Source organism: Molothrus aeneus, chromosome 4 (genome assembly GCF_037042795.1).
Source record: "Molothrus aeneus isolate 106 chromosome 4, BPBGC_Maene_1.0, whole genome shotgun sequence".
Taxonomy (NCBI): domain Eukaryota; kingdom Metazoa; phylum Chordata; class Aves; order Passeriformes; family Icteridae; genus Molothrus; species Molothrus aeneus.
The window spans coordinates 780,960-800,637 of record NC_089649.1 but is presented as its reverse complement, the minus strand read 5'-3'; the positions used below and the strand labels follow the sequence as shown (position 1 = coordinate 800,637).

The following is a 19,678-nucleotide window of genomic DNA, read 5'->3' as shown; positions in this document are numbered from 1 at the left end:
GGTGCCTCTGTGCTCTGTTGGGAGCGTTTGCTGGGAATGTGCCTCATCCCTGGGAGTGTCCCTTTGTCCCTGGGCTGCCAGACAGAGCTTTGGGCTGCTCAGGCTCAGGGTTGGATTGCCAAAGGCCCTGAGAGGGAGCAGCACAGGGAGGGTGCTCAGAGAGGGGCTGGCAGAGCCCAGCTGGCAGGCTGTGCTGGGTGCTGCAGGTGGGTGTGTGTGCACTGCAGGGAGCGAATGTCCCCTTCCCTAACCAGCCCTGCAGATCCCAAGGGCTCCTAGAGCAGGATTTTATTCCTTACTTCCCTTTGTGGAAATTCATTCTCCAAATTGCCATGAGCAATTCTTGGATTTCTCTAGGAGAAAACCTCCCAGCAGAGACAGATTGCAATGGAGGCCAGAGTTGTGTTTGGAGCAGGGAGTGCTGAGAGCTGCGTCTGCCTGTGCTGCCACAGCCTGACCACAGCCACATGGAACAGCCTGGAAAAGGGACTGGGGGAATTGCTGATGCCCCTGTGAGAAGAACACAAACTCACAGCCATTCAGCCTGACAGTCCCCTCCACCCAGAGCTCAGCACACATCCTCAGAGGTAAGTCCAGCAGCCGAAGGAGCAAAAAACCCCAAAAAACAGAAGAAAAAGGTGATTTATTTTGCTCTAAAGTTATTTCAAGTTGTTATTAAAGCCTAACCAACATTTGCTCTTGATTTTGGTTGGGTGAATAACAAGCAGTGGGCATAGATGATGCCATTCATGTATCTGAAAACCTGGTGTAATCTAGAGGGGATACAAGAACTGTTTGTGTAGGAAAATGTGAGGGGATGTCAGGGGGAGTGAGGTGGCATTTTTGAGGGAATTGCTGAGGTAATTGAAGGGAGACCAGCAGACAATTTCCCTGGGAAATCCGAGGCCCCTGGGGCCCACAGCCAGGACTCTCCAGGGCTAAGGGGTCAGCACTGGAGACTCACTGTGTCCTCCTTCCTTGGCAGCAGCCAGCAGGGAAGGGAGAAGAGGATCCCTGTGGGATGAGACTGGAGAGAGCGAGCAGAGGAGCAGCCTCGGGCTGGAGAAAGGCAAAGGGACCAACATGGTGTCACCAGGGCACCTGTGAGGAACAGAATGGACACTTGGAGGTCACATGGAGGTGAGGAGTGGATGGTTTGGGGCAAAATGTGAGTTAATCTATAGGGAAATAAGTATGGGATATTTAGGAGGGAAAAGCTGAGGTGATGAGTTCACCCAGCCTGGCACAAGGTGTGTTTGCACAGGCTGGGGCCAGAGGTGAAGGTCAATCCAAAGCCAGCCCTGCTCAGCCTCTAAATCCCAGGATAAGTTGTACAGGCTGCCCACTGAGGGATTAAAAATACATAAAAATGAAACCAAGAGCATTAATGAGAATCCTGGGAATCCCATTAACTTGTTGTCAGAACTCCTAACACAGTTTTGAGCTTTGATGACAAGAATGTATTTTCTTTATTTGGATTATTCACTGTGTGGGTTATGGGGTTTATTTGGATTTTAAAGCCCTCATGGTGGCCCTGACACTGCTCAGGAGCTGGTAGGAAAAGCAGAGTCAGAGCTCCTGGCAGGCACAGGGATGTTTTCCCCCATAGTGGATTGTGGAGGAATTGTCTGGGATCTGGATTGTCCCTCTGGGTGATGCCACTTGCTGTGGTTTGTATAATTCCATACATTTAATTCCCAAAACTTCCCAGCCCAGGGGTTTGAGCTGACAGGGCAGGACAAAGATTGTTCTCTGTGTGGTGCCCAGATTTGGGGTTCCCTGTCAGCTGTGCTAGATCTGATGAATTATACCCATAGCCCCAACTTCCCTGCTCCATTGCCACTGCAGTAACCTCACAGTGCCCCATGGAGTGTGGGTATTCCCATGCAGAGCTGCTGCCTTGGACAGCAGCTGTGTCAGGAGCCAGCAGAGCTTCCAAGGAGGCTCAGCAGCACAGGGACAAGGACAGGGTTATCTTCCATAGAACTGGCTATTTAGAACCCTCACCCCAATGGTGTCCCTGGGCTCACTGGACGGAGCTGCCTGGAATGGAGCTGATTTCACCCCCCTGAGCTCCAGGATGGAGAAGATGCAGTTGGTGTTTTAAAGCAGGAGAAGGCAGTGGCCAGATGTGCTCCCAGCCTGTGCTGAGGCAGCCCCTGTGCCCAGGTGGGGACATCTCTCCCTGCAGAAGCTCAGCTCCTTTCAGAGCCTCAGCAGTGGCCTCTACAAATTCTTTTCTCTCAGGAAAGGGATGTGCATCTCTGTCTTCAGCACACCTCCAGTGGGACCTACCTGTGAAAGCTTTCCATGACATCTGCACTTCCAGCTGGATCCCTGGAAAACTCCAAACTCCATCCCACTGATTTTCAGGTATCTCTGAGGGCTACTGCCTGGGATTTAATATCTGTGGGGGAAGATTGCCTTGGCTTTAATGCTGCTGATGGATGATGGCCTCAGGCTGGGGAGGAGAGAAGGGATTTGGGGTGGCTGGGACATAGCTGGCAGCTGTGTGGGAGCTCTGAACCAGGAATTGCTGTGTGAGCCCCTCTGCAAAGGGCCCTTGCCTGCATTCCCAGTAATGCCAGCTGCTCCTTGGGGTCCTTCTGGGCTGTTGGTGGTCTCTGTCCAGGCTGAAGCATTTCCATGTGCCTGGTCAGAGCAGCCCCTGGCTGAGGAGCCACGGTGCAGGCACAGCTCCTCCCCTGCAGATCCCAAAGACACGAGGTGCTGCTTGCCTTTCAGGAGCTTCTGGCCTCCTCCTGCCCTGCGCTCCCAGCCAGCTGGGACACACTGAGGGAACACCAAGGAGCATCGCTGGCAGCGAGCAGGAGACCCCGAGGCCTCTGGGCCTGGACTCAGCAGCCAGCATCATTTTGACCTGGCAACACTCACCTGCAGGAAAGACCCCCACCACTCTCCAGAAGAACTTTGGCCACAGAGCAAGGTAGCCCTCAGGACTTGTGTTGTTCCTGGGGAAACAAAGGGACATTGTGTGAGCACATTTACAGCTGCTGGGTGAAGCTGTGGCTGTTTTTAAGGGGGGCCCGGCTGAAGGGATTTAGAGAGACCAGCCACCTTCAGTTACACTGGCACTCCCCTGGCGCGAAGCCAGTGGCATGTGCCGACCGTGGGTGGGGCGAGAAGAAACAGTCACCGATATTAAAGCAACCGCGCCGCAGGAGTGAAGAAAAGAGACGGCTCTCCTCTGCTGGGTGAAGCAACTTGGTTTAATCCAGGGTAGGGGAAGTGCAGGGTGACCGCCCAAAGGTGGCGAGCGGAGGAGGAGCCCCGAGCCCCTCCAGGGACCGGGTTTTAAAGGGAAGGGGTGGGTACACAAGAAACCAATCATAGAACGAAAATTTGGATACATTGAAGACTGATGGGTGGTGTGGATCAATGGGGATAGGTCAGGGGAGGAGCCCAGGCCTACCAGCCAATCACTCGACACCCTAGCTGGAAGATTCTGGAACTTGGGGTGGGGTGCCGGTGACTGGCAGAAGGCCTGGGGAGGGGATACAAGGACAAATAAGGGATAATGAGGGAAAATAAGGAGGGGAAAACCGTGACTGACATAACTGGGGGTTTGAGCCAGACCAACTTGCCAAGCTAGGAGAGGGGAGAACCGAACAAACCAAACACAAACCACAACATCTCCCCCTTTTTTGTTTTAAAAAGAAAAGGAAGGGAGAAAACAAACAGTCCCTTATAATCAGGCGGCAGTTGTCTCTTGTGCTGTTTTAAAGTCCAGGCTTCCACCGCTCACGCTTTCAGAGTCTGAAGTCGAGGCAGGGTCCTCCTCGATATCTGAAAGCTCCAGATGGTTTATGTTGGCCGCTGAGGCATTCAGCAGAAGTCTCTTAACCAATCCCCACATTAGGGAGCAGGCGATGACAATTACGAATATAACTAAAACAAAATATAAGACGGACCGAACTATGGACCCGGCCCATCCTGACAGTCCCCAGCCCTTGAACAGGTTCCCCAGCCAGTCCGATGTCTCACTCTTAATCTCGTGGACGAGCTCTTTCATCTTGCGTATGGAGACCCTCGCATCTTCTGCCTTGGATGACAGATTTAAACAGCACAGGCCCTCGAATTCCTCACAGCTGTGGTGGTGGAGTAGCAGGAGGAAGTCGATGGCCGCCCGATTTTGCAAGGTCGCCTTCCTAGTTGTTTCCTCGTCTGCGAGGAGGTCAGTCAAGGCAGCCGAGGTAAAATTTGCTTGCTTTGCCACCCAACACTCCAGGCAGCCCAATTCACCCAGAGACTTCGCGATCGACACCCACGGCAAAAAGAGAGTGAGCGCGACCGATTTTGGTTTGGCCCAATGTTCAATTTTGGAGTCGCAGTCCGGGTCGAAATCACAAAGATCTCTTTTGGATATTGCCAATTTAGACTGCGATCTCTTATATTTCCAATCCCTAATTTGAGTGACGTTGGGGTTAAGCAGCGTCAGCTTGCCAAACATACAGACGCCTCCGGCCAGACGAGGGGGGATGCCAGCCCACACCCGGTCTCCGCAAATGAAAAATGTTCCTTGGGGCAGCGCCAGCGGTTTGGTGCCTGAGGTAGATGCAAAGGGCAACCGGATGGTGAAATTGCACCATCGCGCTGCTTGGTACTCCGGGCTAGGCGGCCCGATGTTGGAGTACCTCGAGGAACCGAAAAGGGGGGAATACTGAAACCAGATACAAGCCGATGCTCTAGCGGAGCCGACTAGATGGAGCTCTGGGGGGTCGGACTGCAGGGGGGTCAATTTCCTGAGCCCGTCCCTCCAGGCGTTCTGGGCGTCTAATGAACCTAAAGTAACATTAAAGGGGTAGGGAAACTCAAAAAGAGGGAGAGGGATCCCCACTAGGCAGGACGACATCGGGTCTTCAGCAGAGCCAAGGTCCAGGCAGATGTGCTCCTGCCCCATGGCTTGAGCGAGGGTCCTCCACACGTTCGCCTTTGGCTGGGGAACTATCCAGGGGTTCGCAGGTGGTGGTAGAGTCTCGATAAGGAGGACTGTCAGGAGGGTAATGATGGTCATCGGGTCCATGCAGGCAGGAGATCAACTAAAAAGAAACAGAAATATAAATTAAGAAGGTCTGGCTCGAGAGGGGGGGGTCAGGACCGTGGTCAATGGTGGCTCACCCACCAGTTCCTCCGTTTCCGCCGCCAACACGCCTCTGCTACCTGTGGGACCGGTTCTGGTTTTGCACCCCGCTTAGGGCGGAAGGGCTTGACCCACTTTGATGGAATCCATCTCGGACCTGAGGGAGTGGACACGCAAGCGTATCCCCTACCCCAGGTCACGAGATCAAATGGCCCTTCCGTTTTCCAGGTCTCCGGATCCTTAATGAGGACTGGGGGCCTGGCCCTAGGTCGCAGCTCCTCGTGCTTCCTGAAGTGTCGCACTATGGGCGGGTTGAGATTTTCAAAGGAGCAATTTAGAAAGTTGATAGTATACAACGCCCGTGCGAGACGGATGTGAGGGGACTCCACCTTCACTGCCGAATGCTGTTGCTCCAAAACCCTTTTAAGGCTCTGGTGGGTCCTCTCCACCACGGCTTGGCCTGTTGGGGAATAGGGGATGCCGGTCTTGTGTTCTATTCCCCATTGCTGTAGGAAGCTCCGCAGTTCCTTGGATTTGTAAGCTGGGCCGTTATCTGTTTTGATTACCTTAGGGATGCCCAGGACCGCGAATGCCTGAAGCATATGCTTCCTGCAATCCGCAGCCCTCTCACCTGTGTGGGCAGAGGCAAAGACAGCACTAGAGAAAGTGTCCACAGAGACATGTACAAACTTAAAACGGCCGAATGACGGATAGTGGGTCACGTCCATCTGCCACACCTCGCAGCTGGACAAACCACGGGGGTTAGCTCCGAGAGGGACGGAAGGGAGCTGGTGGGACTGGCAGTGAGGACATGTAGCCACAATGGCCTTGGCCTGTTCGCGCGTCAGATGGAACTGCCGAACTAGGCCAGGCGCATTCTGATGGAACAACTGGTGGCTGATCTTGGCTTGACTGAAGAGATCAGGGAGCGGGGCCGCTTGAACAGGGGCGGCAAGGGCATCGGCACGCCGGTTGCCCTCCGCTATGAACCCCGGCAAATCGGTGTGTGATCTCACGTGCATGACATAAAAGGGTTGCTCTCGGTGGGAGACCAATTGAACCAATTTGGAGAGCAAGTCGTACAATTTTGGGTTTGACACCTCCTGCAGCACAGCATTTTCAGCTCTGGACACTACACCCGCTACATAGGCTGAATCCGTAACTAAATTGAAAGGTCCAGGGAACCTCTCAAAGGCTCTGATGACTGCGTCCAACTCGGCAATTTGAGGTGAACCTTCAACCTCGGTGACATCGGACTCCCACTCCCGAGTTTGGGGATTCCTCCAAGTCATGACTGACTTGTGGGATCTTCTGGACGCGTCAGTAAAAATGGTCATTGCCTTTAGAGGGGTTCTACTGTGGATCGATTTTGTAGATAACACAAATTCCTGATTGAATAATTTGTGGGCCGGCCGATCAACACTAATTTGGCCGGGGTAGCTGTCCAGAGCGAACTGCAAAGATGTATTTGTTTGCAGCAGGCTGTCAATTACCCTTTGTTTTAGGTGGCCCGAATCTAATTTAAGAGGAATGTGTATGCACGCAAGATCAACGCCTGCCAACTCTCTGATCCTCAGCCTAGCCTTCCGGATCAACTCTGCCACCAGTTCAGCGGGCTGTGTCATTCTCTTGGACCGATGGTGGCTGAGGAACACCCACTCTATGATTAAGAGGGGGTCACTCGAGCCTCAGTCCCTGCCTTTAACGGTGTTGTCCCACTGAAAAATCACCCCGTGGAGGTGTGGCAGTTTGCCGCAAATAATGAGCTTGAATGGCAGGCCCGGATGACAACGGTGGGCCTGCCTAGCCGAAATTAGTCTCTGGATTTTCTCGAGTGCGGCCCTTGCCTCTGGGGTAAGGGTCCTGGGAGAACTCAGCTCCTCTCCCCCTTTCAATAAATTGAAAAGGGGGGCCAGGTCTTCCGTTGGTATGCCCAGCCAAGGCCTTACCCAGTTCAAAGACCCACACAGTTGATGGACATCCGCTAAGGTTTTGACAGTTGTTACAATAGCCAATTTCTGAGGAACAATGGTCCTCTTAGTAATCTCCAGGCCCAGATACTTCCAAGGCGGCACCCTTTGAATTTTTTCCTGCTGGAGCTCGAACCCTGCAGCAACCAGCGCATCGACTGTCAGGTCAAGGGCGTGGCCAAGTATGTCGGCAGTCGGGGCACACACCACGATGTCATCCATGTAATGGTAAATGATGGCATCGTTTACCACTGCACGTATTGGGGACAGCAAGGAAGCGACGTACCATTGGCAGATCACCGGGCTGTTCTTCATGCCTTGCGGGAGAACCCGCCAATGGTAGCGCTTGCTTGGGGACTCACGGTTGATGGAAGGAACTGTGAACGCAAAACGCGGGGCATCGTCTGGGTGGAGGGGAATTTGAAAAAAGCAGTCTTTTATATCGATTACCGCCAATTCCCAATTTTGTGGGAGCATCGTTGGGGAGGGCATCCCTGGTTGGAGAGGCCCCATATCTTCTATAATGTTGTTGATCTGGCGGAGGTCGTGGAGAAGCCGCCACTTGTCCTTATTGGGCTTTTTGATGACAAACACGGGAGAATTCCACGGTGACGTGGTCTCCACGATATTGCCCTTAAGTAGCTGCTCCTCGACGAGCCCCTTGAGCGCCGCCAATTTCTGTTTGTTGAACGGCCACTGCACTACCTGGACAGGCTTATCTGATTTCCAATTGAGCTTCCAGGTAGGGCGCTCATCAGTGGCCGCCGCCCGAAAAACCTGGGGAGCCGCTGGAAGGTCAATTCGGGCTCCCCACTGGGCTAGGAGGTCTCTCCCCCAGAGGGGCTCCGTATAATCTAAAACGAATGGGCGTATAGAAGCCAATTGCCCATCCGGCCCCGTAATTTGCACGATGCTCTTAGATTGTTTCGCCAATTGTAAACCCCCAACCCCACGGACGTGTCCTGGCGCGGTTTGCAACTCCCAATGTGACGGCCACTCCCGAGAAGGAATGACCGTGACATCTGCCCCAGTGTCTAACAGGCCTTTTAGCTGTTTGCCTTCCCCCCCTTTGGTAATATAACAGTCGAGGCGAGGTCTTTCATGCCCCAAAACCTGGGCCCAAGCGATAGTTGGCGTGGTGTCTCCTGGTGTTTGGTGTGATTCCCAGGTTATTTCAGGCACTGGTATCGCCTGAGCTACAATCTGCCCTTTAGGCAAAAAGATGGGAGGCTGGACACAGTGCAGGCCGACGGCGAACACCCCCGGGTCCGATGGTAAGAGGCCCGGGATAATGTTCACCGTCGGTGGTGTGTGCTTAGTGTCACCGACCACAACATACTTGCAGCGAATCCGTCCCCAGTTACCTGGGCACTCCGGGTCGACAGCAACGAGTTGAAAGTCGGAGGTCCTCAGGTGGAGAGCCTCTGAGAGCCGCAACCTATAGGGTGCAAAAGTAGAAGCGGTCGTTAGTACAGGTATTGTCTGGATAGGAAATGCAGAAGTCGGATCAGATTGATATGAGTCATGTCCGGTTGGCGGCGGTCCCTGGTCTCCCTTCCCCCTACGCGACGGTGGTAAGCGGCCCGCCTGATTTTTGTCAGCGCGCAGGGGGGCACTGCGCTCCGATTTCAGTTTTTTGGGGGGTTGACCCCCAACTGTCCCTGCTCCCTTTTAAATTTGTAAAATTCTGCCCATAGGGGGCAGTCCGGCATCCAATGTCCAGTCCTCCCACACAAGTGGCAAGGTGCGGAGGACTTCGACGAAACAGCTGCTGCAACACCCTGCTCGGTGGAGGGCTCTTCTGCCGCGGCGACCCGGGGAGGTTGAGTCCTCCTCTTTTCGCTGTCCCTGGTGGTCAATAGCGGGACCTTGCGCGCGCACACTTCCAACATATCAGCCATCTGCGGTGCCGGGTGGAGGGGCAGGCTGAGGATGGCATCCCTGCATGCCTGGTTGGCATTTGAAGACGCCACCTCCCGCAAGATGGTGCTTCTAGCTCCTTCGTCCGACACCTGATGTTCAATGGCCTTCCTCAACTTCTCCACGAAGTCAAGGAAGGTCTCGTCTGGACCCTGAAAGATTCTAGAAAAGGCAGTTGGGGGCACGCCCCCCGGCAGCAACAAAAAGGCTTTTTCTGCGGCAGCTGCCGACGCTTTAAGAGCCTCCTGGGGAAGGGTACTCGCCTGGGAGTACCCATCTTCCCAGTCCCCGGTCCCCAGGAGCTGGTCGATGGCCAAAGGGCGACCCGTGAAGTCAACTCCCGATTGGGGTCAACTCCACAGGCTCGGGAGGGCTTCAGTCACCCCCCTCTTCCAGGCGGCTTCCCACATTGCCCGCTCGGATGGATTCAGCAGGCAAGTGAAAAGCCGCCGGACATCGAAGGGGGTGATTTCTGCTTCGGAGAGTGTCGCTTCCAGCACTCCCCGGAAGTATTCACTCTCCCGGCCGTACTCCTTTTGGGCTTTGACCAGCTCCTTAATTTGTGAATGACTCAATGGGACCCATTGGCCACGCACTCCCCCACCCGCTTCTGGCTGGTAAACAACCGGAGCCGCCGATGGTACAATGGCTGGCTCCGGTTCCTGGCCCTTGACCCCCCCGCCCCCCCCCGGACCCCGAACCGTGGGAACCGGAGGGAGGGGCGTGGGAACCGGAAGAAGGGGAGGAGGGGGCGTGGTGGGAGACTGGGTGGCCCGATGACGAGGGGCCGTCCCCGGAGGCGGGAGCAGGAGGCGGGAGCAGGAGGCGGGGCACAGTGGCAAGCAGTGGGTGGGGAAAGGGGCGGGATTGTGGGAGGAACGATGGGAGGAGCTATCATGGGAAAGGGAGGAGGGGAAACGAGATGGGAGGGGTCAGATAGAGGGTAGAGCTGGGGGGAGGTCGGGAGGGAAGGGGCGGGGAAAGGGGAGTGGCCGAGAGGCAGGAAGGGGTTGGAACTTGGAAGAAAAGGGTTGTGGGAAGAAGACGGGGGTTTTCCCGCCATCTCGACCATGCGGTCGCCTCCATTTTGGGCTGCGCCGCGGCCATCTTGTCAAACCAGAGGCGACCAGGGGCAAACTGGGGATTCAACGAACTGGGGTACATAACTCTGGGGTTTGGGGACAGGAGCAGGGGAGGCAGGACAAGTCGAGGAGCCCCCGAGAGTTTGGCCAGAACTCTCAGGGCGGGGGGACCGGGTATTCTGGAGAGGGCCAGGGAATGATGGAACGCCCTGCGCCTGGCTGGTCTGGCGGGGTGCCCCCTTCAGAATCCCGGTTTTAATTTTGGGTATACGGGAAGGGGTATTCGGGACAGAGGGTGAGGAAACCAAACTGGGGTGTGAAACCAAACTGGGGCGGCGTTTGACGCCAACTGAGGTCTGTTCCGAGTTCCCCTGTTCTTTCAGTATCTTTCTAATTTGGGCAACTAGCCTGGCCAATTGTATGAGGGAAGCGTCGCCTGGCCTGATCAACTCCGAGAGTCGAGTTTTGACCCTCCGCCAAAAGGCAGGATCTTTGATCAGGTCAGGCGAAACCTCCGGGAACTCAGAAGAGACCCATTTTATTAACTTTTTGATGACAGGTTTTTCATAAACAACTCCCCCCCCACCAACAAGGATTCCCTCAACTTGGGTTTTGAGTCTCTTTTGGGCAGTAGACAGCCTAGCACCCATGGCTCTGAAAGACTTCCCACGAAGTCAGATGTCTACTGCCACGAACTTCGCGCCCAAGCCGCCGCGCAAAAGGGAAAACAAACTAAAAGGTGGCCACCCACCGGCCCCCGCCTGTAAAGCTGAGGGAGGGCGACGAAACACCCTGGGGACTGGGGAGAGCGACAGGGAGAATGGCGGAACACTCATGTGTCCGTTGGATGGTCAACGAAAAGCGAGGCGGAGTGGGTCCTGCGGCCGGACGGCTCCGGGTGCTCGAGTTCCCGTCCGGTCCCCGGGGAGCACTGCCTCAGAGGGCCTGCTCACCTCGGGGTGCTGCTGCGTCCAAAGGACGGAGTCCAAAATCCGTAGGGTCCTTGCGAAGATTGTAAATCCAGGCTCTACTGGTCCCGAATCCGGCCGACCAGGAGCAGGCAATCGATGCAGAGGGGCCCCACGTTGGGCGCCAGCAACTGAAGCTGTGGCTGTTTTTAAGGGGAGCCCGGCTGAAGGGATTTAGAGAGACCAGCCACCTTCAGTTACACTGGCACTCCCCTGGCGCGAAGCCAGTGGCATGTGCCGACCGTGGGTGGGGCGAGAAGAAACAGTCACCGATATTAAAGCAACCGCGCCGCAGGAGTGAAGAAAAGAGACGGCTCTCCTCTGCTGGGTGAAGCAACTTGGTTTAATCCAGGGTAGGGGAAGTGCAGGGTGACCGCCCAAAGGTGGCGAGCGGAGGAGGAGCCCCGAGCCCCTCCAGGGACCGGGTTTTAAAGGGAAGGGGTGGGTACACAAGAAACCAATCATAGAACGAAAATTTGGATACATTGAAGACTGATGGGTGGTGTGGATCAATGGGGATAGGTCAGGGGAGGAGCCCAGGCCTACCAGCCAATCACTCGACACCCTAGCTGGAAGATTCTGGAACTTGGGGTGGGGTGCCGGTGACTGGCAGAAGGCCTGGGGAGGGGATACAAGGACAAATAAGGGATAATGAGGGAAAATAAGGAGGGGAAAACCGTGACTGACATAACTGGGGGTTTGAGCCAGACCAACTTGCCAAGCTAGGAGAGGGGAGAACCGAACAAACCAAACACAAACCACAACACTGGGTAAATCCTGGAAAGGGCAGAAAAACCAGGGTTATGGGGAAGAGTTTGGTGCTGACATGTTGAGTGCTAGCCAGTTCTGCCCTACAGCCATTGCAGGGGCTGGTGTGTAAAGCAGCATTAGCAGGAGGGAAGGAGCTGCATTTGTAGAGGAGTTCTCTTACTGGCAGCAGTCATTCCCATCCCTCACAGGACCTTTGGAACAACCCTGGGATTGGCTCAGGTGTTTGGAGCAGGGTACTGAGAAGACCAAAATTCTGTGTTCAATGTGCAGCTGGGCCAGTCACTTCTCAGCATTTGACTCGATGATCCTCACGGCTCTGGAAATAAAGAACAAATAATTTTCACTGTTTTTTTAATATGGGGGGGTTTTTCCCTTGCGTTTCCCTGGGGCTCCAGTCCCACACCAGGCACAATCAGAGCGGGAGCAGCAACACCTCGGCCCCAGCGGCCATCCCAGAGCGGCTGCTCCCGGCCGGGGCGCTGCAGCCCCCGGGGGTGCGGACAGGGAGCAGGGGCTGCGGGCGCTGTGGCTCGTAGGGGAGCGCGGTGCTCATGGGGTTACCGGGCCGGGGGGGCTGCGGGGCGGCGCCGTGTCCGCCAGGGGGCGCCCCGCGGGGCGGGCGGCGGCGCTGAGCGAGCGGCGATGCCGATGGGGTCCCGGGGCCGGTACGGGCGGTCTCCGTGTCCTTCCCGCTTCCAGCCGCTATCTAGAGGCTACTCCCGGGAAGCGTCATCCTTCTGGCGGGCATGGAAGTGGCACAGTAGCGGCTCTCTGCCACTGCAGCCAGAGTGGCAGGGCCTGTCCCGGCACGGTTCTTCCTGACCACAGCAATGCCGGTCCTGATCCCAGCCTCAATCCCCCCTCGATCCTCTGGGCCCAGCATCCACATCCTACCTGCTGAGGAAGAAACGGCTTGGCCCAGCTCCCACAGGAAATACTGGCAGGACCAGGACCAGAATCCCCGGGCCCAGATCCCGGTCCCACCTGAGCGCCTTGGACCCCGCGCAGTACCAGCAGCAGCCCCTGACCCGGCTCTCCATACAGTGCTCCGACCGACACCCCCGCTGCATCCCAAGATGGGCATCCCCCACAGAAAGCGAGATAGGCCCGGATCCGCCGGGATTTATCGGCGGGTGGGGAGGAGGCGGGGCCCCGGGGGCGGGGCCGGCACAGGGGCGAGGGGCGGGGCCTGCACAGGTGTGACGGACCCCAGTGCGGCTGCGCAGGGCGGGGCCTTGAGGGATTTAAGGCGCGGGGAGGATAGGGCGGAGCTATTTGCTCATCGGCGTTTGATGAGGGAGGTTGCTGCCGGCCGGGGCCCTATATCTCATTTTCTGTATATTTTTCTTCTGCATTTGTTATTTTTTGTGGGTTTTTTTCTCTATACCTCTCCTTTCGGCTCTCCCCCACCCCCTCCACCCCTACGGCTGCCCCCCGCCCCCTCTCTATTCCCCTACCCTACTCCTCCATCCTTTCCCTCTTCCTTCCTTCCTCAACCGGACTCCCTCCTGCCCCCTCTCCCTGCTCCGCTTCCTCCCCCGCCTAGTCGCTCCCCACTCGCCCTCAATCCTGCTCCTTCCTTCACCCTGCCTTCCCTCCAGCCCCTACTGCCCTGCACACCCCACCTCTCCCCACCTGCCCTCACCTACCCCTCCCCTATTCTCATTCTCCATTTGCCGTTCTCCTTCTTTCCTCGCAGCCGCGGGGCTCGGACATTCCCTCCCCCCCCAGGGACCACCTCCTAATGAGGGGGTCCCTGTAACTCGGACCCCCCTCCCCAGGACCCCCCCAGTGTGATGTTGGGAAAGCCGGAGCCCGGCGGTGTGGGGCGGTGTGTTGGACTGCAATGGGGGCACCCGCAGAGCGGGTCCGGCCCCGTGTGGGGACCCCAGCGAGGGCGGGGGCGCCGAGCTCCGGCCCTCAGGGCTTTATTATTGCCCGGCACCCCGAGCCCCGCGGCTGCGAGGAAAGGAGGAGAGGGGAGGACGGGGAGACAGGAGAGATGGGGGAGGTGAGGACGGAGAGGAAGAGGGGTCGGAGTGAGAAGAGAAGCGGGAGAGGAAGGAAAGGCTGGGGGGAGAAGAGGGACGGTGGGGGAGAGGAGGAATAGAAGGGAGTAGCGGGGAAGGGACAGGACAGGAGGGAGTCGGAGGGGGTCTGGTTTGGGAGGAGAGGAAAGGAGCGTTTCAGGGGGAGAGGGAAGGAGGAGAAAGAAAGGGAATACGCGGAGAAGGAAGGAGGGGTAGAGTGGAACAGAAGGGGAAGCCGAAGCCTCCGCCCCTTACCTGCAGAGCCCGCACAGGGAGCTCCCGTCCGCACCGTGCTCTGAGTGAGCAAATGGCGGCCGAAGCGATTTCCGGGGTCTAAATCACCTCGGCCCCGCCCCGCGCACCTGAGCCACGCCACGCCCCTAGTACCGCCCCCTGTGTCGTCTGCCCCCGCCTCTGGTACCGCCCCCTGTGCCCTCTGGCCCCGCCCTGAGTCCGCCCCCCCTTCCCGGGATCGCTCGCAACCCCGCCCCTCACACTTTGGCCGAACCGGGGCCCCAAGGGGCGGGCCGGGGATGGGATTGGGGTTCTGGTTCAGCTCCTGTCGGTATCGGCCGGGGGTCTCGACTGAGAGCCGGGGCCGGGGCTGAGACACTCCACGGCCCGAGCCTCCCCGGGCCGGTGGGGACAGAAGCTGCCACAGGTCGGGCAGGGAGTTCCGGGGCCGAGGGGCAGCGGGGACAGTCCCATCCCGGTGTTCGGGCCCCGGCGCTCCCGGCGGTTTTCTCTGGCGGAGGGTGGGGGACAGGCGGGAGGCTCCTCGTGGGGGAGTTTTTGGGGCGTCGGGGCCATGGTAGGCCTGGAGGAGTGCGGGCTGTGAGGGAGGGATGCTCCCCTGGAAGCGGGTGTACCCGGCCGGGCTGTGTTTCTGGGCGGGGTGGGAGGTGCTGCAGCTGAAATAAACCTGAATACAGCGATTCCCCACATCTGCCAGTGCTACCCCACAGACACACAGGACCAGGCATGGAGGCTGCCTCCATCCCAGGTCCCAAGCACTTCCCATAAACTGGATATGGGGTAGGGGTGGGCAATACCCTTCCAGCTGCCCACTGCTACATCACACATGGGGTCACAATCAGAGCTGCAGTGCTGGCTCTTAACTGCCACGTGCTGTGTTTTGGGGGCTTGGAACATCCTGAGGGGATCAGGTTTGGAGCTCAGAAAGGGACAAAGTCCTGCATTTTTCACAGTGGAAAAGAGAGACTAAATCCAGTGGGTTTGGGTCTAAAGGCAAAAATTTAGTCTTGTTTTCACCTTTTGAGAACAGAGACTAAATATAGCATTTTTGGGGCCTTGAAACCAAGCTCTGGGAGATGATTTTGGGTCCAGAAGCACAGCCCGATGTTTGTGAAGCTCAGAAAAAGTAAAGTCCTGCATTTTCTTTTCTTGAAAATGCAGGTCTAGTCCAGTGTTTCTGGAACTCAGAAAAATGACCAAGTGGCACTTCCCAGAGACCTGGAAACAGCAGCTCAGGTGCCTGCTTTCAGCCCCCAAAGCAGAGGCTGGGGGAGAGCCTTTGGGTGGGAGGGCTGGGGATGAGGACCCTCTCTGGAGGAGGGGGTCCGGTCACCTTGGTCCCCAAAGGTAGGGACACCAGCACGCCGAGGCTGTTTCAAGGGTCTGAGATAGTCTCAGGAAAGAAAAGCACTTTTCAGCCCCTTTTCCACATCCAACTGTTTATTGTGCACAACCACTACAACAGTTATGACTTCTATTTAAACAATAACTATGACAATAAATAGTTAATAGTTATAACCAAGTTAATAGTTATATGTAATTGATGACAGTGAGTCATGTACAACTTGGCCAAAAGCCCAGATAACTGAAATTAGCTGAGGCTTTTAAGTGGCTTGTAACAAAAAGCCGCAGTTGCTAAGCCAGAGCTGGAAGGAACTGGAGCAGCCATCAACTGGAGCATCTCAGTTCCAGAGCTGGAATGAAGAACACGCCACAGCCAGAGCTGGAGGTTCAGCAAGCTGGACTGGGTAACACCTGCAAGTGAAACAAGCAGAAGGAACAGACATCACCTGGGCCCTCAGATGTCCTGAGCAATAAGTCAGCAGGGGTCCATCAGCAGGAGCTGTGAGCACCAGGAACAGCTCTTGTCCAGTGTCCATCAGCTGGAGCTGTAACAGGCACAGGCATCCCTGAGGGAGAGCTGAGCTCACCTGCAGCTGCAGCAGGAACGTCTCCTGGCTGGATCTGGAACTGGTGCACCCTGGATTCCCAGCCAGGCCCAGGCGTGGATGTCCCTAATCAGGAGCTCTGAGCAGCCTCTTCCCTCGGGAAATGAAGCCAGGCCAGGTGCCCCTCTCTGTCTGCATGGAGGTGGCTCCCAGTCCCACCCCTGAGAGCAGAATGGAAGCAGGGGCTCTCCTGGGGATGTGGTGCAGCAGCGTCTCCTCTGTCTCTGCAGAAAGGGGGTCAGTCAGCATCCCCAGGGTGCACAGCACAGCCCCACAGGAGATGCCTGTCCCCCCTCCCTGCTGCCCCTGCTTTGGGCACAGACTGTGCACCGAGGACAGGGAGGCAGAAATCTCAATGGGAGAGCTCAGGGCTCAGCCCAGAAAACGCACGTTTCTGCCCAGAAGAGCAGAGGAGGAGGCACAGATTGTGGCAAGCCCTCTGCTCGGTGAGGGGCACTGTGGGAACCAGCCACCAAACAACACTGGGGCTGAGCTTGGCCTGGCCCAGCACCTTCCCCCAGCCACCCTCACCCTGCTCCAGAGCAGGACTGGGGAGCCACAGAGTGTGCTGCTCATCCTGATAAACATCACTGAGCCAGGCACAGCACAACCCTGATCCCAGCCTGAACATGCCACAGGGCACATCCCTCAAACAACACTGAGCCAAGCCCAACACTAAGGAGCAAATGACACCGGCCACGAAGGGCCCAGAATGTCCAGAAGCCCCCCGGGAGGGGGAGCAGGGCAGGATTGTCCCCAGCCCATCTGTGACCAGAAGCCAAAGCAGCAGCAGCCCTGGATGGTTGCTGATGGTGTGGGGAGAAGCCACCCCCGGGCAGCTCTGGTGCAGCCCCTTCTCCCAGCTCCCTTCACAGTGACAGCTCCCACAATTGTCAGGCACAGCTGAATCCCAGCCCCAGTTCCTGTCCCAACCCCCCTGCAGCCAGGGCCCTGTCCAGGAGCATGGCCACTGCAGCCCCAAACCACGCCAGGACAGGACAGGCCACACAACCAGAAACCACAAGCACAACCACGTTCTTCCCAAGGAACAGCCAAGGACAATGCAGAGGCACAGCCATGACCCTGGCCCTGCTGCAGCCTGCTGCCAGCCCCAAAGTGGCCCACAGCAGGGCCAGCACCAGAACCAGCACAGTGTGTTCCCCTCAGCCATAGCCTGGCACGACTTCCTCAGGTCATGTGCATCGGGGCATTCCTTCCTTTCTGCCTGATCCCGCAACCTTCCTCAAAGCTGCCCAGGTCAGAACACTCACCTGGGCTCATCCTCCTGTGCCAGCCTCTCTTGGTGCCACGCTGGGGCCATGCTCCTCACCTGGGCTCATCCTTCCGTGCCAGTGTGCCCAGGGCTGGGCCGTGTCCCAGGCTGAGACCCTCGGCCAGTCCCCTGTGCTGTTTCCTGCATGGAGGCAGTCCCTGGTGAGGAAGAGGCTGCAGCTTTGCTTCTTGGAAGACAAAGCTTTTGCCCCAGCAGGAGCTCCCAATGCACACCACAGGTCTCTGCAGGCAGCAAAATGCAGTGGTGAAAGCAGACCCTGCTTCTAAGGACTGCAGCCAATTCCTGTGGACCCTCACCTGCCCCTTTTGTCACAGGGCTGCAGAGGCCGGGGCACCCCCCTGAGCCTCCCTGGAGCTCCTGAGCTTTCTGGACAAACACGAGCCCCCGATGCCTCTCAGAGCCCAGGGGGCCCAGGGCTGGTGTAGAGGCTTTGCCTTTTCTCCCTCCCCCTGCCGTGGCTGCAGGCCCCACCTGCCCCTTTCTTTGGTGGCTCTGCCTCCCTCCGGTGAGCCTGGGAGCAGGGACCCAGCTGTGCCGAGCCAGGCTGCCCAGGCAGGGCCGCTGGACAAGACACAGCTGGCTCGGAGACAGGGACAGTCAGGAAAGCCTTCCCCAGACTTACCGAATTTCACAGGAATGACGCGGTGGCTGCAATTGCTCCATCCTCTGCGAGACCCCATTCGGGGAGGGTCCATTTTGGGGAGCAGTGCCGGGCAGCCTTCTCTGCAGTTTCCCCGTGGCTGAATCCTTGCGAATATGTTTGGAAAATACTTGTGTAGGTTCCAAGTTCCAGAGCACCCTTGACTCCCTTCTCTGCCATGCCACACTTTCCCGCGGGATAGGCCCCAGGCCGGGGCAGCCCCTGAGCTCCCGGCACGGCTGCTCCTGCCCCCGGCTGGGAACCGCAGTTCGGGATAGCCCCGAGGTGGGAGAGCACGTACTCACCCTGAGCCCGAGCTCCGGAACGCCTCGTCCATGCCCGCAGACACCCAAAGGTCTTCCCAAGCGCACAGTGCAGCCTGGAAAGGGCGGGGGCCCCGGCCCCTTTGCCAGCAGCCGGCCCCGACCACACGGCCGGGCAGCGCCGGCTCCCCGTTACAGCCCAGTCACCGCCGCGGGGACCGTGCCCTTCGCCCCGAGGCGCTGTCAAACCACAGGTCCCGGGCGGGGCTCGCCCCCGGCGCTCCGGCCCCTGCAGGACGCGCACCGGTACTGCAGGCAGCGCCCCCCGAGCGCATCCCGCCGCAGCCCAGCCGGTGCTGCGGCCCCACGGCGGCACTTCCCGAGCGCCGGCTCCCTGTGTCCCTGTAGGGCCCTGCCCGCTCCCGGAACGGGACCCGTGTCACCCACAGTGGCAGCCAGGCTTGGTCCCTGATCATTCCCGGTGAGAAGCGATCCCAGCTCTTCCCCGTACGCGAACGGCCGCTGCTGTCAAAGGCCCGGCGTGGAGAGGGGGCAGCCGAGCCGCATTTCACATGAGCCCAGTTCCTGTCCGGAACCCAGCATCAACACACGGGTGTCACACCGTGCAGCCCGCTGGGCTGAAGAGGCTCATTCTGCAGCATGTTTTATTGCACAGGAACATGATCCTCGGTCGATGCTTACCTGCAGAACCTTTATTCCTTCCTGTAAGCAGTTCGATGGAGCCAGAGGCCTGGGGCAGCACGGAGGCACTGAGCCAGCTTTGCACAGAGCAGCCCTCCTCTGCTCCCAGCACAGCAATGCCTGCCTGCAGATCACCAGAGGCCGACATGCCAGGCAAAGTCCAAGTGCTCCTTCTTGGGGAAACATCAGCAGCTCTTGCTGCCCCTATGATGCTCCAGGAGAGGCTCTGAGCCAGTGAAGGGACTTGGTCCTGATCCCACAATGACCCACTCTATCCCAGACAGACACCCCTCATGTGTGCTCCAGGCAGAGCGCACCCACTCCTTACTGGCTTCTGGCAGGGCACAGTGGCCAGGAGGCCACACAACAGCCAAATGTGCGTCCTTGGTCCCTTAGGACAAATGTGACCAGACACTGCCCAGAGCAGCCCTTGTGTAGCTGCACTTTGGGACTTGCTGGCTGTGAGGGCTGCAGGGCAATATGGGCTCCTGTGGGCAGGAAACTCCCGCTCCTTGGTGCCCCGCTGGACCAGTTCTGGATTAACTACTCAGCGTCACCTCTCAGGGCACTCTCAGGGCACTCAGGGACTCCAGAGTAAGGGACAGGCATGCAATGAAGCCTGCACTGCAACAAGGCAGCCAAGAGGAACATTGTGTCTGCATCTGCAAGAGCTGCTCTCAGCTTTAATTCCTACACACAGACACTGCACTTCCCACAGTTCCCACCCTTCCTA

The 19,678-nt window shown here is 57.7% G+C and overlaps 3 long non-coding RNA genes across 6 annotated transcripts; all 3 read right to left on the bottom strand.

Annotated features, from left to right (window-relative positions):
• Nucleotides 1–623: 623 nt before the first annotated feature.
• On the bottom strand, nt 624–2,904 carry LOC136556244 (uncharacterized). Its single transcript, XR_010783603.1, has 2 exons — nt 2,296–2,904; nt 624–1,101 (listed from the first exon to the last, which is right to left on the bottom strand). It is a non-coding gene; the product is annotated as an uncharacterized lncRNA (long non-coding RNA).
• An 8,462-nt stretch (nt 2,905–11,366) lies between these two features.
• Nucleotides 11,367–14,162, bottom strand: LOC136556243 (uncharacterized). The gene is made up of 2 exons (XR_010783602.1): nt 14,098–14,162; nt 11,367–12,128 (listed from the first exon to the last, which is right to left on the bottom strand). It is a non-coding gene; the product is annotated as an uncharacterized lncRNA (long non-coding RNA).
• A 1,357-nt stretch (nt 14,163–15,519) lies between these two features.
• LOC136555867 (uncharacterized) lies at nt 15,520–18,440 on the bottom strand. 4 transcript variants are annotated; one of them, XR_010783539.1, is made up of 5 exons: nt 18,286–18,440; nt 17,963–18,087; nt 17,318–17,460; nt 16,029–16,270; nt 15,520–15,852 (listed from the first exon to the last, which is right to left on the bottom strand). It is a non-coding gene; the product is annotated as an uncharacterized lncRNA (long non-coding RNA). The 4 variants fall into 4 exon arrangements; XR_010783538.1 differs by having other exon boundaries at nt 17,318–17,561; nt 17,963–18,440; XR_010783537.1 differs by having other exon boundaries at nt 17,318–17,477; nt 17,963–18,440.
• Nucleotides 18,441–19,678: the final 1,238 nt, after the last annotated feature.